At 43.5% G+C, this 16,322-nt stretch overlaps 1 non-coding gene across 1 annotated transcript; it reads left to right on the top strand.

Annotated features, from left to right (window-relative positions):
* Window positions 1-4,247: 4,247 nt before the first annotated feature.
* Window positions 4,248-4,386, top strand: LOC136502397 (small nucleolar RNA Z247). The gene has a single exon (XR_010770543.1). It is a non-coding gene; the product is annotated as a small nucleolar RNA Z247 (small nucleolar RNA).
* Window positions 4,387-16,322: the final 11,936 nt, after the last annotated feature.

Genomic DNA, 16,322 nt, shown 5'->3' with positions numbered 1-16,322 from the left:
CCAATTCTAGGAGCAAGGTCATACAAACCTATGCCACTAGTACTTTAAGCAATAAGAGAGCTCCTACACATGCTAGTAAGCAAAAGCACAAAGCCACCTAATGCTCACTAGCAATGCTCAATAACAAGGCAACCAATGCCAAATTAGAGAGCGCAAATACTTAGTTACACAAACTAAGCAAAGTAACTAACAAGGTTACACAAACCAAATTAGCCACGTAAGGGAGCTACTTCTATGCTACACAAGCAAGAAGTTAACTAGTAAGCTACACAAGCTAACTAATTACAAGAGCAACTACACAAGCACAATGTATATGGAAGTAATTACAAGCTTGTGTAACGAGGATGCAAACCAACGGGAAGAACAAGGTTGACACGGTGATTTTTCTCTCGAGGTTCACATGTTTGCCAACACGCTACGTCCCCATTGTGTTGACCGCTCACTTGGTGGTTCGGAGGCTAATTGGCATCACCCGCCAAGCCCGCATGTCGAGCACCACAAGAACCTACCCCAAAAGTGAGGGTAGCTCAAAGACACGCTCAACTAGAGTTGCTCTTCGTGGCTCCCGCAGGGCGAGCACAATGCCCCTCACAAAGCTCTTCTCCGGAGCACCGCACAAGCTTCTTGCGGGATTCAATGGAGACCACCACCAAGCCATCTAAGAGGTGGCAACCTCCAAGAGTAACAAGCACCACCGGCTTGTAACTCGATCACCTAGTGCCACTCGATGCAACCTCACAATGCAATCGCACTAGAATCGCTTTCTCACACAATTGAATTATCACTATCAAGTATATGTGAGATAGAGGGCCCCCAAGCACTACTACACAAGCCACCAAGGCTCTAGTGTGCTCGGCTACCGGCCCAAGGCCGACCATAGCTTCTATTTATAACCCCACGAATAAATAGAGCTGTTACCCCTTCACTGGGCAAAAGTCGGGACGACCGGACGCTCCGGTCCGATCGACCGGACGTTGGACCACAGCGTCTGGTCGTGCGATGCACGCCACGTGTCCCCTTCTTCAAATACTATTCATCCGATCTCAATGGTCATCTAACGACCAGACGCTCTAGCTTGAACTGATTGGACGTAGCAACCCCAGCATTCAGTCATTTCTAGTAAGGTACCGGACATGATCGGACATGTCTGGTCACTTCCAGCTTCTCTACTCTGCCTATGTCATCACATGTCACCTTGACCGGACGCACCCTGTCAGCGTCCGGTCACTTCCAGCGCCAACGTCCGGTCGATGACCGACGCCTGCCCGCTGACTGCCACTACTGACCGGACGCTGGAACCCAGCGTCCGGTCACTACGTGACCAGTGTCCAGTCCACTCTGTGAGACCCTATCTTTTTGGAACATGGCACCAGTGGCACTGTCATACTGTCCGCACTCTACGGGCAGACACTCCGCCGGTGGAGTTCCTAACCCTTCTCGCCACCGTTTCATCGCCAAGTTGATCCACATCAACTCCAACTCCATCTCCTTTGTAAATATGCCAACACCACCAAGTGTACACCATCATGTGTATGTGTGTTAGCATTTTCACAATCATTTTCCAAAGGATTAGCCACTCAACTTGCCACGCCACTCGATCCTAGCGATGATGCAAAGTTAGATCACTCGAGTGGCACTAGATGACCGATATGCAAACAAGTTTGCCCCTCTTGATAGTACGGCCATCTATCCTAAACCCGGTCATAAACTTCTCTACACACCTATGACCGGTGAAATGAAATGCCCTAGGTTATACCTTTGCCTTGCGCATTCCATTCCATCTCCTCTAATGTCGATGCAACACATGCACCAACACAATCAACAATGATATGATCCACTTCATATCATCATGTGATCATATTGGTTCATTGATCTTGACTTCACTTGCTTTTCACCGTTGCCTTCGTCCATCGGTGCCAAGTCTTGCTTAAGCTTCACCGCCACGCGGTCCATCGCTCCAAAGCCTCCGACTTGCCCTTCACGCTTGCAACCGGTCCATCAAGCCAAGTCTTGTCTTGATCTTCTCCACCTTGATCACATGACTCAATGTCATGTCTCATGTGCAATAAGCTCCTTCATCATCACATGTGTGAGCTTTGCAACATCTCCAAGCCATTTTCACCTTCATGGCATATATTGCTCACACACATGTACCTGTGGACTAATTACCTATGTATCTCACATAAACACAATTAGTCCACCTAGGTTGTTACTCAATTACCAAAACCACATAAGGACCTTTCAGCATCCCTCCTAAGCTTCCACTCAGAGCCAGTGTCTTGGTCAAGAACCCAGACTGCAAGTGTTTGAGATGGCCCCCATATCATCTTTGTGGCTAAATCCTCATGCAATTGATCTAGAGAGTACTCATTGTTCCTATCAATCCATAAGTCATGTTGCTGCTCTGCCATGTCCACTAGCCCGTACTCACCATCAACCACGTATTTAGTAACCTTAACAACTAGTCTAAACGCACTGCCAGGATCGATCCTGACATCATCATAAACAATGAAACACATGAGGAACTACTCTGTTACTCCGCACCAACAGTACTACACGGCTAAGTGGGTTAAGGACTTATCAAGGAGGGCAATCACCGCTAGCCATTACGACACGGGAGAAGGCGACCTACTACATCACAAGCCTATGAAGAAAAGAATCGAGGAAGATGGAGTCAGCGGCCATGAACCCTAACCCTAATCGATGTGGGAACTGGCTCCAAAGGGGGATGCAATGCCACATACCTTTGATCCATCGCGGTGGGTTCAACCGGCGGGCACCAAGGTCACTAGATGCGGTCGTCGTCGTGCTGGGACCATGGGATGGGAACAGGAGGCGGCGACGGGCTGGGGAAGAAGGTGTCGACCACGGGGGAACGAAATGAGAGAGGGAGAAGGCGAGGGTGGGCCTAGCGTGGCGTAGTGAAGAAATGGCCAGGGGTCGCACGTGTCGAGGCGACTGGCGAAGGACGAAGATGAATAGGGTGGGTCAATGGAGCATTGAATCAAGATCCAACAACTGAGATTTGTCGCCTGAATGAAATGAAAAATTATAAGCCTGATATGTAGCAGCTCCCTTATATGTATGTAAAATGGCTGCTATAAAACCTATCCGATATTATAATTTGAACAATGATGAGGCACACGAGTATATCACCTATGGCATCTGACTAGAATATTTTGTGTTGTGCACAAGGTCTTTGTCACCTAGCGTTAAGTTTACCATGCATGCACTCCTCAGTCCTCAGGATAGAGGTTATATATTACTCTCCGTTCCAAATTTAAACTGTTCTGATTTTTTTAAGTATATATATATATATATGTATATATATATATATATGTATATATATATATATATATTATGTCTAGAACATCACTCTTTACTGTGTATCTAGAAAAAAACAAAACAATTTTGAATACAAAAACGTAGAGAGTAATCACTTGTTGCCAACGTACGCACACTGTTAAACATGTAATTATCTAAAGTATGGCATGGCTGTAACATGTAACAACACGTGAGTAGTACTCACGGTTGAACCGTCAGGTATGCATGTCACGGTTGAGTTAGGACTCCTAATTATGGTAGAACCAAATATGGTAGAGATAGACCGTGACTTGCTCCTGAAGTTGTAAACGCCTGGATGTAATCTGTTGTCCTTTGGACTATATATAAACACGAAGCCCAAGCCTCGCCAAGATAGGTTGGCTTGGTTCCCTCCTTTCTTTCATGGTATCAGAGCCAAACCCCTCAAGAAACACATATAATCTGCCATGGCTTCATCCTCATCATTGTCGACAAACCATCTTGGTCCGGCGGTCTCTGAAAAGTTGACAAGGGACAACTACATCTTGTGGAAGGCTCAGGTGTTGCCGCCAATCAGGGGAGCACAATTTCTCGGCATCCTCGATGGTACCACGCCTCCACCAGCAAAGACCATTAAGGCAGAAAAGGGAGACAAAACAGAAGAAGTCCCCAATCCAGCATATGCGACATGGCTGGCACAAGATCAGCAGGTGCTTGCCTTCCTCGTCAACTCCCTGTCACCTACAATTCTGGCGCAGGTAGCAACCTTGACAACATCATCTGAAGTTTGGGCGGCTCTGGAGAACATGTACTCGGCACAATCTCGTGCACGAGTGACAAACCTACGTATGCAACTTGCAAGCCTCAAGAAGGGAAGCATGAACGTTGCTGCGTATTTCGACAAGATGAAGACATTGGGAGATGAAATCGCTGCTGCTGGAAAACCCATCGATAATGATGAGATGGTATCCTTTATTCTGAATGGGTTAGATTTTGAGTATAACCCCATTGTATCTTCTATTCTTGGTCGGACAGATCCAATCAGTATTAATGATCTGTATGCCCAAATCATGGCATTTGAGATGCGTCTTGAGATGTTTGATCAAGGTTCAGGCAGCAAGTATCAATCATCAGCAAACTCGGCTTCTTGTGGAAGAGGTCGTGGCTCATTCAATCCATGGGTTCGTGGCAACAACAGCAACCGTGGGCGCCCTGGAGGCCGCGGGTTTCAAGGAAGAGGCAATGGAAATTTCTCAGGAAATAGGAATTCACAAGGTGGAAATCAATCCAACCGTGCCCCTTGCCAGATTTGTGGAAGAACAAACCACTCGGCCATAGATTCTTACTACAGATTTGAGGAGGACTATCAGCCACCCAACAGCAATAATAGCAGCAAATTCAGCACAGCTGCTTATGGCATTGACACCAATTGGTATATGGATAGTGGAGCATCCGACCATGTTACAAGCGAATTGGAAAAGATGACTATTCGAGAAAAATATGGTGGTCATGATCAAGTTCACACCGCCAGCGGCTCAGGTATGAAAATTAGTGGCATTGGTCATTCAACTTTACATACCCCATCTCGCAATTTTTTGCTTAAGAATATCTTGCATGTGCCTAGTGCTCATAAAAGCCTTGCCTCCGTTCATCATTTTACTTCCGATAATAATGTTTTTCTGGAGTTTCATCCCAATTTTTTTCTCATTAAGGACAAGGCAACGAAGAAAACTCTTCATCGAGGAAAGTGTGAAGGCGGCCTTTATCCCCTTGTTCCTGGCGCAACCAAAGAAAAAAAATCCAGAGTGGTGTTTGGAGTCAATAAGCCGTCTATGTATAGATGGCATAGTCGTTTAGGTCATCCTTCCTTTCCCATTGTTAGGCATGTTTTAAAGAATAATGAGTTATCATTCTTAGATGATGCTAGTGAGAAGTCAGTTTGTGATCCGTGTCAAAGAGCTAAGAGTCATCAATTGCCTTATGCGAATACAAATAATATGTCTACCTATCCTCTCCAGTTAATTCACTCTGATGTGTGGGGGCCTGCTCCTGAGTCCGTTGGTAGACACACCTATTATGTAAGTTTTATAGATGACTATAGCAAGTATACTTGGATCTACCTCCTGCGCAAGAAGTCTGATGTTTTCCATGTTTTCCAAAATTTCCAAAGTCTCGTTGAACGCAAATTCAATAGGAAAATCTTGTCCATGCAAACCGACTGGGGAGGAGAATATGAGAGCCTAAATTCCTTCTTCCAGCAAATTGGAATAGCCCATAGGGTGTCATGTCCTCATGCCCATCAGCAAAATGGCTCGTCTGAGAGAAAGCATCGGCATATTGTAGAAATTGGCCTTGCTCTTTTAGCAAACGCTTCCATGCCTCTCAAGTTCTGGGACGAGGCTTTTCTCACTGCCACATATTTGATTAATCTTTTGCCTAGCAGAGTTATCAATTACAAGACACCGGTCGAGCTTCTGTTCAAAGAGAAACCGAATTATTCTTCCTTGCGTGTCTTTGGATGCGCGTGTTGGCCAAACCTTCGACCTTTCAATCCAAGAAAACTTGCTTTTCGATCCCAGCGATGTGCTTTTCTTGGATATAGTTCTATGCATAAAGGATATAAATGCCTTGATATCTCGACTGGCCGTGTCTACATCTCAAGGGATGTGGTCTTTGATGAATCAGTTTTTCCGTTTGAGAGCCTCCATAAAAATGCCGGTGCTCGCCTTCGCAATGAGATCCTTCTTTTGCCTTCTCATCTTTTGAATAATATGGGGGATGTAAGTTGTAATGCTGATGCTTCTAATGATCATAATCACAATGATGCTTCCAGTGATTCGCCATGTGTGCAGGAGCTTGTTGAAGAAAACCATGCTCAATTTGGTGCTCATTTGACTCCAGAACAACACGCTGCAGAAGGGGTTCCTACTAGTGCAGATATCGAGCCTGATTTGCCTGCCAGCAATGGCTTCGATTCCGCGGAGGATTTTGTGAGCGACAGCAGCGCACCAGCCTTGGACTCCCATTCTTCAACCGCAAATTTGCCGAGCACCAGTCCTGCGTCCGCCTCGCCTCCAAGTGCAGGAGGGCTGCCTCGTGTCAGTACGGCGCACGAGCCCCCGGGAGGATCATCTCGCAGCACTGGGCACGGTATTCTCCAGGCCGGATCCGCCACAGAGGACACAACTGTAGGCGAATCAAGTGCACCTCGACCCAGGACACGTTCTCAAAGCGGTATTAGCAAGCCTAAGATTTTTACTGATGGTACTATTAGATATACATTTTTCTCTTCTACAGGAGAGCCACAGACATTACAAGAAGCTCTTGGGAATCAAAGATGGGCAAATGCAATGCAGGATGAGATCACAGCACTTCACAAAAATAACACGTGGCATCTTGTGCCTCCCTCCAAAGGTAACAATCTTATTGATTGCAAATGGGTATATAAATTGAAAAGGAAGGCTGATGGTAGTATAGATCGCTACAAAGCAAGGTTGGTCGCAAAAGGGTTCAAGCAGCGATACGGTATTGATTATGAAGACACGTTCAGCCCAGTGGTAAAAATTGCCACGATTCGTCTTGTTCTATCAATTGCAGTATCACGTGGATGGTGCCTTCGGCAGTTAGATGTGCAGAACGCGTTTCTTCATGGCGTTCTTGAGGAAGAAGTCTATATGCGACAACCTCCAGGATTTGAAGATGCAAGGTTTCCCAATTATGTTTGCAAGCTTGATAAAGCAATCTATGGATTAAAACAAGCACCAAGAGCGTGGTACTCGAGGCTAAGTTCAAAATTGCTTAGCCTCGGTTTTGTGGCGTTTAAATCAGATACGTCACTCTTTATTTATTCAAAGTCAAATACAGTTATATTTATGCTCATATATGTTGATGACATAATTGTTACCGGGTCTTCTATGGAAGCAATCTCCGCATTATTAAGGGATCTTCGAGCTGATTTTGCGCTGAAAGATTTGGGAAATCTGAATTACTTTCTTGGAATTGAAGTCAAGCCGACACAACATGGTATTGTGCTATCGCAGTCAAAGTATGCGTCGGATATCCTAAAACGGGTTCACATGACGAAGTGCAAACCAGTGTCGACTCCTTTAGCTGCAACCGAGAAGCTATCTGTCAGAGATGGGGCATTGCTATCACTTGAAGACAGTACAAAATATCGTAGTATTGTTGGAGCATTATAATATTTAACACTCACACGTCCTGATTTAGCATTTGTTGTTAATAAGGTGTGCCAGTTTCTGCATGCTCCAACCGTAGCTCATTGGTCGGCAGTAAAAAGGATCTTAAGATTTGTAAAAGGAACTATTGATACGGGATTTAAGATTTGGAGTTCTCATTCAACTTTGCTAAGTGCTTTTTCCGATGCGGATTGGGCTGGTGATATTGATGATAGGCGATCTACAGGAGGATTTGCAGTCTATTTCGGTCCAAATTTGATCTCATGGAGTGCAAAGAAACAGCCAACAGTGTCTCGGTCCAGTACCGAAGCAGAATACAAGGCCTTGGCCAATGTCACTGCTGAAACCGTGTGGGTTCAGAAACTATTGACTGAATTGGGCGTAAGACTGAAGGAGCTGCCGTGTCTGTGGTGTGACAATCTCAGTGCGACATATTTATCAGCAAATCCCGTGTTTCATGCTAGAGCAAAACATATTGAGATTGATTTTCACTTCGTAAGAGAAAGAGTTGCAAGGCGTCAGTTGGAGGTCAGATTTATTCCTTCGAAAGATCAACTCGCTGATGGATTTACAAAAGCATTGCCTAGTCGGGAGTTTGAGAGATTTAGAAACAATCTAAATCTGGTTAAGAAACCAAGTTAAGATTGCAGGAGGGTGTTAAACATGTAATTATCTAAAGTATGGCATGGCTGTAACATGTAACAACACGTGAGTAGTACTCACGGTTGAACCGTCAGGTATGCATGTCACGGTTGAGTTAGGACTCCTAATTATGGTAGAACCAAATATGGTAGAGATAGACCGTGACTTGCTCCTGAAGTTGTAAACGCCTGGATGTAATCTGTTGTCCTTTGGACTATATATAAACACGAAGCCCAAGCCTCACCAAGATAGGTTGGCTTGGTTCCCTCCTTTCTTTCACACACAAGAAGGGGCTGGTATGGAAAAGTCAAATTTGCTGATGTCATGTCTTTTATGAAACTAAACAAATATGTTTATAAACTAAGCATCTAAATCAAATTTTCATTTTACAATATTGTTTTTATAATAAATGCTTTGAAATAAGACCATACTAGACGTATTTAGATAAAATTTTATTAAAAGAATCCCATAAAGATAGGACATTTTATTTTATTTTATTTTGTTATGCACGAATACAGTTCTAGGGTTAATGTTCTACCTTTATAAGAAAAATGGTCTAACTTTAGGCAGAAGAATAATATTCAATAGTTAGGTGAATAAAATTCTAGGTTCAAGTTATTAACATTCCATTGAGTAGTAGAAAAAAATAGACATATCATAGATATCAGGGAAAAAATTGAGATATATGTCAAATATCCCATGAATCTGCACGAACAAGAACAACCTATTGTATGAACAATCGAGAACACACCATAGAACATTTCACAGATACCATACGAACTTTGTAAAATACATAATGTATGGGATATGAATAATGTGAAAAAAGTTTAGAATACGTCACGGAACAACTCAAAAATACCATGCAAATATTTCAGAATTCATCATGGAGTATCTCATAATAAATAATATAAACATAATATGCAACAATTCTGAATGTACCTTATAAATATGATAGCAAAATAGCTAACTTTGATCAAAATATACTTATCTTGGCTACACCTAGCAACAAAAGCACCATACCCATACAGAAAGGATGGTCGACACCTTACTCATGTCCGACTAGTCGAACTCAAAGATTGACAAGAGACACTGGAGCTACGACACACGGATAACACAACACGACTTGCTTGCAGAGCAACTAATAATACTGCAAGTGCACAATTTTATCCTTATTATCGTCTCTGAAAGGCTGAGACTGAGCCGATACTAGTGAAAGATCAACGTCATTAAATCTTTAAATACGTGAATCCACATTAAGTCGAGGACTTAAATCGAGATGAACATGTTCCACCACAAAAAAGAAACTGACCAGCTGAGCTACCATCAATTCACAATGTAACTACACAAAATGTACACAACTCCTGACAAATTCGTGCAACTAGCTAGGTTGGAGAACGTCGTTGTACACAACATGACCAAACTGCGCATGCATGCTACTACGCAAACAAGCAGAGCTACAGAATATCTTCTTTATTTTGCCCTTGAATTGGATTATTACAACGGCCAGTGTACCTAGAACCAAAGACGGCACAGAGGTAGGAAAACGTCGACGACATACACACGGCCATGAACATGATGAAGTTGCACATATATAGCAATTATTTGCACCTAATAATGTTTTACAGCAATGCAAAATGCAATGCAAGTGTGTAAGACTCAGGAGCCGTCTGGTGGGTGGGCACGGGCACGGGCACGGTGCCGTGTTGACACCATGTCGTCATCCACCCCTCTCCGGCATATATATTTATGCGGCTCATGCATTCTAGCAGCTAGGCAGCCGTTCCGTTGGTTGCCCACATTCCCCTCTTGCCTTTAAGCTGCACGGACCACGGTATGGGCCGGGGCAACGCCAATTTCCAGTTCCAACCGCCAGTTTTGTTTTATTTATTTATTTATTTATTTCTTTTTAGGTTTGGTGAATGTCCGCTTCTGAACACCTGGGCTTGCTTCTCATCTCACGTCTGACGATGATTTCTAACCTTCTTTTCTTGGGAGCTAGTACTAATTAATTTAGGTCATTGTAATCCAAAATGCTAGGACTCTGCCAGGAATTCATGTTTCTCTCTCTGTACGAAAAGACAGTATTGATGATGTATATACTTACGAGCACACTCGCTTCTATACTTCCTAAGTTCTTTTTTATATGTCGTATTAGCTTTGTCCTAAGTTAAACATTTTCTTATCTTCAACCATCAATTTAAGAGCGGGTTCAAACTAGAACCATTTCGAACCAGTCATAACCTAGTTAGAACTAGATCAGCATCGATCAACTAGTTTCAACTAGACCCATTTTAAACTAGGCATAACTTAGTTCCAACCATATCTGGTTGATAACAATTTCAACCATGCTAGATCTAGACAAAAACTTCCAACTTCAACCAGAGCCGATTGGAACAAGTCAGAACCTAGTTTCAACAAAGACACAGCAACAACCCGTTCCAACCACACCTAGTTTCAAGTTATAGCAAGTTATTATAGCCAAGATGACAACATGCCAGACCCAAATAAAAAGCAAGGTACTATAGCTCGTTGAATCCGGTTCTGATTGTTGTAATTGTTGAACTCCCATTTTATAGTGTCGACACGATACTATCTCCATATATAACCCACTGTTCCAAAAAAAAGTAAGTTACAGTGAGCTGCAAATAACATCTCCCATATATACACACACTTTTTTCTTTGTAAAACACAATGCAGACTCAAACACTCACATACATCCATGCATGCTTACCTTTATCTTTATGTGCACCTTGGAAAGACTTGGTAGCCGGCAGATCTCGAGATTGATGAAGTCAATACAATCACCTTACTATTAATGGGTACGTCACCTACACTGTTAAACCCTATAATAAATCTAGAAGAATATAAGCACTCACATCAAGCCTAAGATCTTGAACCTAGATGACGAGAGTCTAACATAGGAGTATGTTAAGTACCTAGTTACGGACATGACAGTCCGGTTAACACAACCCCCCCCCCCCCCCCCGACTGATTCTCCAAACCAGCCGGGGCCCAGGGACTACACCCGTCGTGTATGCTCGCACGTACACTCCAGGCCATTTGTAATTGGCTTGGTGGGCCTCTAAGGGACAGTTCCTAAGAAGGCCTCAACTGCCTAGAGACAAGGCCTCGACACCTTGTCCCCGTCTAAAGCCATCTCTTGCTCGGGGGCTCGTCCAAGGAGCGGGGATTCCCGACCTAGCAACACTACTAGAAATATCCACTTCTACGACGAATAGATTTCATCACTAAAGAAGTTAAATTCGTCATAATTTCAGTTGTATGACGAAAACCGGTTTGTCATAGAAGTGTCTTGATCTGTGACGAAAAACAGATTGTCATAGAACTGTTTTGGCATGCGTGGCAGGGGGCTGCCACACTGGTGGGCGCTCCATTGGAGATGCTTTTCACGTGAACATGCTATAGCCGGTTGCATTAGAGATGGTTCGGGTACGTGTCACCTTCTTATTGCACAACATGGCCATCTCTGGTTCTTGCACGTTTCAGGTTCTTAGTGGACCACGTGTTGTTTCCCTATTGTTCCATAGGTCAGTTTTCTACTAGCACACATGTCATGTTGCCGTTGGATCATGTGTCACTTCTTCATTGGACCACGTGTCGTATTTTTATTGGCCCATGTCTTCGTTTCTTATTTGACCACGCGTCATGTCCACGTGTCCTATTTTTATACGTCCATGTGGCTTAGACGATTTCCTTCCATGTGTCGAATTTTTAATAGCCCACGTGTCGTGCCCTAGCCAATTCATATGTCATGCACTGGTTCGTCCACGTGTCGCATTTTTATTTGATCGCATGGCCTGTCCTGGTTCTACCGCGTGGTGTACAATCAATTCGTCATAGAAGTACTTGGAGATCATCACTACTACACAGACTGACTACATAACTATTTAGCCTAGCAATCAAATAACAACAATTTACATTTCGCACATCAGTAGCGATCCACTGACAGAGTATCACACATTAAATAGGCATATGAGTCCACACATTAAACCGGCACATGAGTCCACACATCAAACCATAAATGTTCATTGCATCAAACCGTAGGAGTTGAAGATTGAGAATTACCAAAAGAGCTAAAACACGTGCATAGCTCACGGAGACTGTTGTACTACTCCTGTTGTCGTTTCTTCTATTCCTTAAGCTCTCTTTCAGTCTTTTCTGTCTTCCTCTTCAGTTTATCCACTTGATCAACAATGACAGCGAAACTTTCCTATTCAGCAACAAGTTGTTTCTGAAGCATTCTCTCTATCGATGTCTCTGTTCTGGTGGAGCTTGTCCGGATACTAGCATTCTTCAAAAAAGGTTGTTACCGCTTCCCTAGGAGGGGGCCTTGCCCTGGTGGACGTAGAGGACCTTGCAAACAACATCAGCACTTGTAATTTGTTGTTGCCCATCAGCAATAGGTTCTACTTGCATAGTTTTCATAGCTTCCTATGAAATTCAATCAATAAAAATTAGGTTGCAGATAGTGTAAGAGGACTTCAATTGAAAACCCAAGAGATTGATTCATAACAAGTAATGCATATGTCTTCCTCAGCCTACTGCTGATGGAGATTACATAAGCTTCAGTAGATTTTACTAGATTTCCATAACAAAAGAAGGTCCTGCTACGTTTCCTTCTTTTATGGCAATGGCTTCAGTAGATTTCAAGGGAAGCAAAAGAAGGTACTTACAACTACTACTCTTGCAGCATCACTTAGGCCATTTTTCCTACTGGTATGGAAGTCCCTAAAGATTTCCACAGCATTAACATCTTCATCAGGTGGACCATTTTCTTCTTCAAGTCCTTGATGTTGTTCTGCTGCATTCCTCTTGTTCTCCTTCTATTCACATTACACATGAGTTTCGGTTTATATTTATACAAAGGCAAGAGTAACAATAAAATATAACCATCACTTACAAATTTTTGCATCTAGACAACATAGGAGTGAGGTCCTATAGCCTGGTGGTACTTCACTTTTGCATGGTTTCGCTTATTCTTCTCAGATGTTTCCAATAGCTTCATTTATGTTAGACTGCAGCACAAGTAGACCATAGCAAGACTAGACAGGAAATCGATGGGTTCACACACCTTGTTCTTAGCACTAGACCAAATATTGAAAGTTCACACCACTATGCATCATTCATGGATGAGACAAGAGAGGTCATATGGATTTGATTAGTAGGGACGCCATTGAAGTATGTTCTCTTCAACATGTAGCGTTCATGTCGTACCACAGACTGCATTACATTCCGGTAAGCTTTTTTTGTTGGTGAGTGAGCACCATTAACGCACAGCCTTCCCTGCACACAGTAGTGTGAATGAAAAGTAAATTCGTTAAAGTTGCTCAAAGTAGAGTTGAATGTCAAGAGGGGATACCCATACATACATTTAGCCTTTTCACAAGTCTTGTGCAATGGACAACGTCGGGCTTCTCCCCCTTGTATTCTTTCCAATGCGTCAAAATTGGCACTTCCTTCCTAACTACTACACCTGCCTTTGAGGCAAACTTGGTAGCTTGCACTGGATCATGTGGCCTTCTGTTCCCCTCGACAACAGAGATGCGCATCCTCGCTCCTCCTAGTGATTTGCTCATTTTGTCAAGCATAATTCCACAAGTTTGAGGCCTTGGCTTCCTCGCTCTTCCCGGCAATGGTACTACACAGTTTTCATACATTCATATTGTTAGAAAAGTTACATGGATATTAAATAGCTAGTGCAAATTGATTGATAGACATCTATAAGGTAATACCAACCTAATTAACTTTCATCGTTCTTAGGGTGGGGAGAGACAGGAGTTTGCTAAGAGGGCTCCTCTTCAGCAGGGCTATCATCATTGGGCCATGAGGAGTCTCTCTTAGGGCTAGGTAGGGTGTCGTCCCGACCAATGTCTCCAGTCAATTGATGAACTTGGAATTGATCCCTAGGTCTGGGTGTCGGTTGTGATGGAGAATTATGTTCACCTACTACTCCTACCTCCACCCTTTTGCCAACGGAAGACCTCCGAGTACAAAATCCATGAGTAGACTTTTCTGGTGGTGTTGACCTCACTCGCTTGGAGAGCCTTCGTCTAGGATTCATGGCAGCACGTCCTTTTGTCTTGCTGGCAAAGCCTCCTCTATGGCTTCTTCGACACAGACACTGAAATTGGAGATACAAACTTAAGCAGCAAGCATGTACAAATTCCATTGATATCCAAATAGTAAAGCATTGCATGGCTACCTACCCCCTGGCCCCCTCCCCCTCTGAACTAAATACAAGATAGAACAAGCACCTCATCAATTGATAGGGGCACTGGCTCATCTTCTAAATCTGAATCTGTTTCATCTGTATCATCAAATCCCTCAACTACCTCCCCTGGTTCAGGGATATATTCCAAATCTTCATCGTGTCTACCCTTTGTGCTTGACTTTTTTGCCTTTGGAGACATAGGTTTTAGGCCCACACGTCGTATTCCAAGTTCTTCCATCTTTCTATGATTCCTTGCGATTTGTGCATCCCGTGCTCGTTCATAAGCAGTTAGTGGCTGTTCATCTAGATTACAAATTTATTTATTAACTAAAGCTTTTACGGAATGCCAACATAGCAGAGCAAGAGTATGCAAATAAGCGCCTAACTAGTAACTACATCTTATACGGAAGTCACTAATCCAACAAAGCACATGTCAGCTACACTAAACTATAGGAAATATGTAACCCCATCGCTATCTACATATCCTTGGTTCAGCCACTATAGTAGAACACACATCAAAAAAGGAATTTGGGTACCTCTTCCTCCGTGTTCCATGGCTTTGCTTTGTCATCGGCATCGCCGTCCTGTCATCGCGGTCGCAAAGCTGGTGCGGCTAGTGTTGACGAAGGGGTACTAGATCTAGCTCCGGCTAGGGATCAGATCTGGTCGGTCGTGATAGGTGCCGAGCTAGGTAGGGGATCTAGATCCAGCTTGTACCATCATCAAGGCAGTCCTTCCGTCATCAGCTGATCGACTTGCTGTCGACGAATCAAAGGGGATCCGGCTCTGGCTAGGGTTCAAAAATGTATGAGAAAGGGTGTGGCTGAAGAGTGGAGAGGAAGTCGAGCTGCTGTTCCGATGGCGCCTAGGGTCCAAAGCGGGGTGGCAGAGGGGGCGACTAGAGAGTGGAAAGAGAGGCCATGGGACTAGGATTTGGAGCTGGAGGAGAGATGGTGCAGCTAGAGAATGGAGATGGAGGCGGAGATGATGACTCTTTGCGCTTTTATGTGGCCATCACATTACCACAAATGCCCTTGTCTAAAATCGATGGCGTGGTAAACCTATTTTCCACGCGGAGGGCGAAAGAGAGACATCTAATTTTTGGTGCATGTTGGTGGGACTGCTCGGCGCGGTGTGAAATCAAAATTTCAGGCAAGCAGACCACCCCGTCTACTCAACAGAGACTAGAATTTCAGGTGGGTCTTAGTTGTTGCCTTTTTGTTTTTTTTTTCATAATATAAATAAACATAAAACTAAAAGAAGATGATAATAAACAATTAAAAGATCCATGAATTTAACACCTAAAAATTACCAAAAAAAGAAAAAAAATAAACCTGCTTGCTGCAGCTTATTGCGCTGCAACTGATGATTTTTTGTGTGTGTGACTGCATCTGCGGCTGTTTGAACTAAGGCCTATAATTAGGAAGCAAGGAGAAGGCACGCTTAGGGATGGAAAACCCTCCAAAAAATAAATGGGTTATTCAAATGATATTCCGAAGGATTTCCCACCCTGAAAAAAGTAGTCATGGATTCTAAGATGCTTTGAGTTTCTAGAGAAGAGAAAAAATTAAGGCATCCTCCTAGCTAGCGCTCTTACGATTTGCTGACTCGCTAGTACTCCAGATCGTCCTCCTCCTCGCTAGAGTCACAGTCAGTGCTATAGGACTCCTACGAGATCAAATATACAACGGCCAGACTTTCTCGTTCGTAGTAAAATTCAACAGCAAAACGACCCTGTTGGTTGGTTTTGCCTACAGGTTTCTTTCTGGTTCTCTTTTTGATCTGTAGTATGGTAAACATGTATAACGGAATTCATCTGATCAAGTCTCGTGTCGGTGTAATGCCTAACGGAGGAGCCACATAGCTATTCAAATTTTACAGCACACGCAAGAAAGTTCGAGCATTGTAAATTTGATCGGGCCCGACACATCTTACATTATACTAGAATA

Source organism: Miscanthus floridulus, chromosome 13 (genome assembly GCF_019320115.1).
Source record: "Miscanthus floridulus cultivar M001 chromosome 13, ASM1932011v1, whole genome shotgun sequence".
In the NCBI taxonomy this organism is placed as follows: domain Eukaryota; kingdom Viridiplantae; phylum Streptophyta; class Magnoliopsida; order Poales; family Poaceae; genus Miscanthus; species Miscanthus floridulus.
This window is presented reverse-complemented; position numbering and strand designations above follow the sequence as displayed.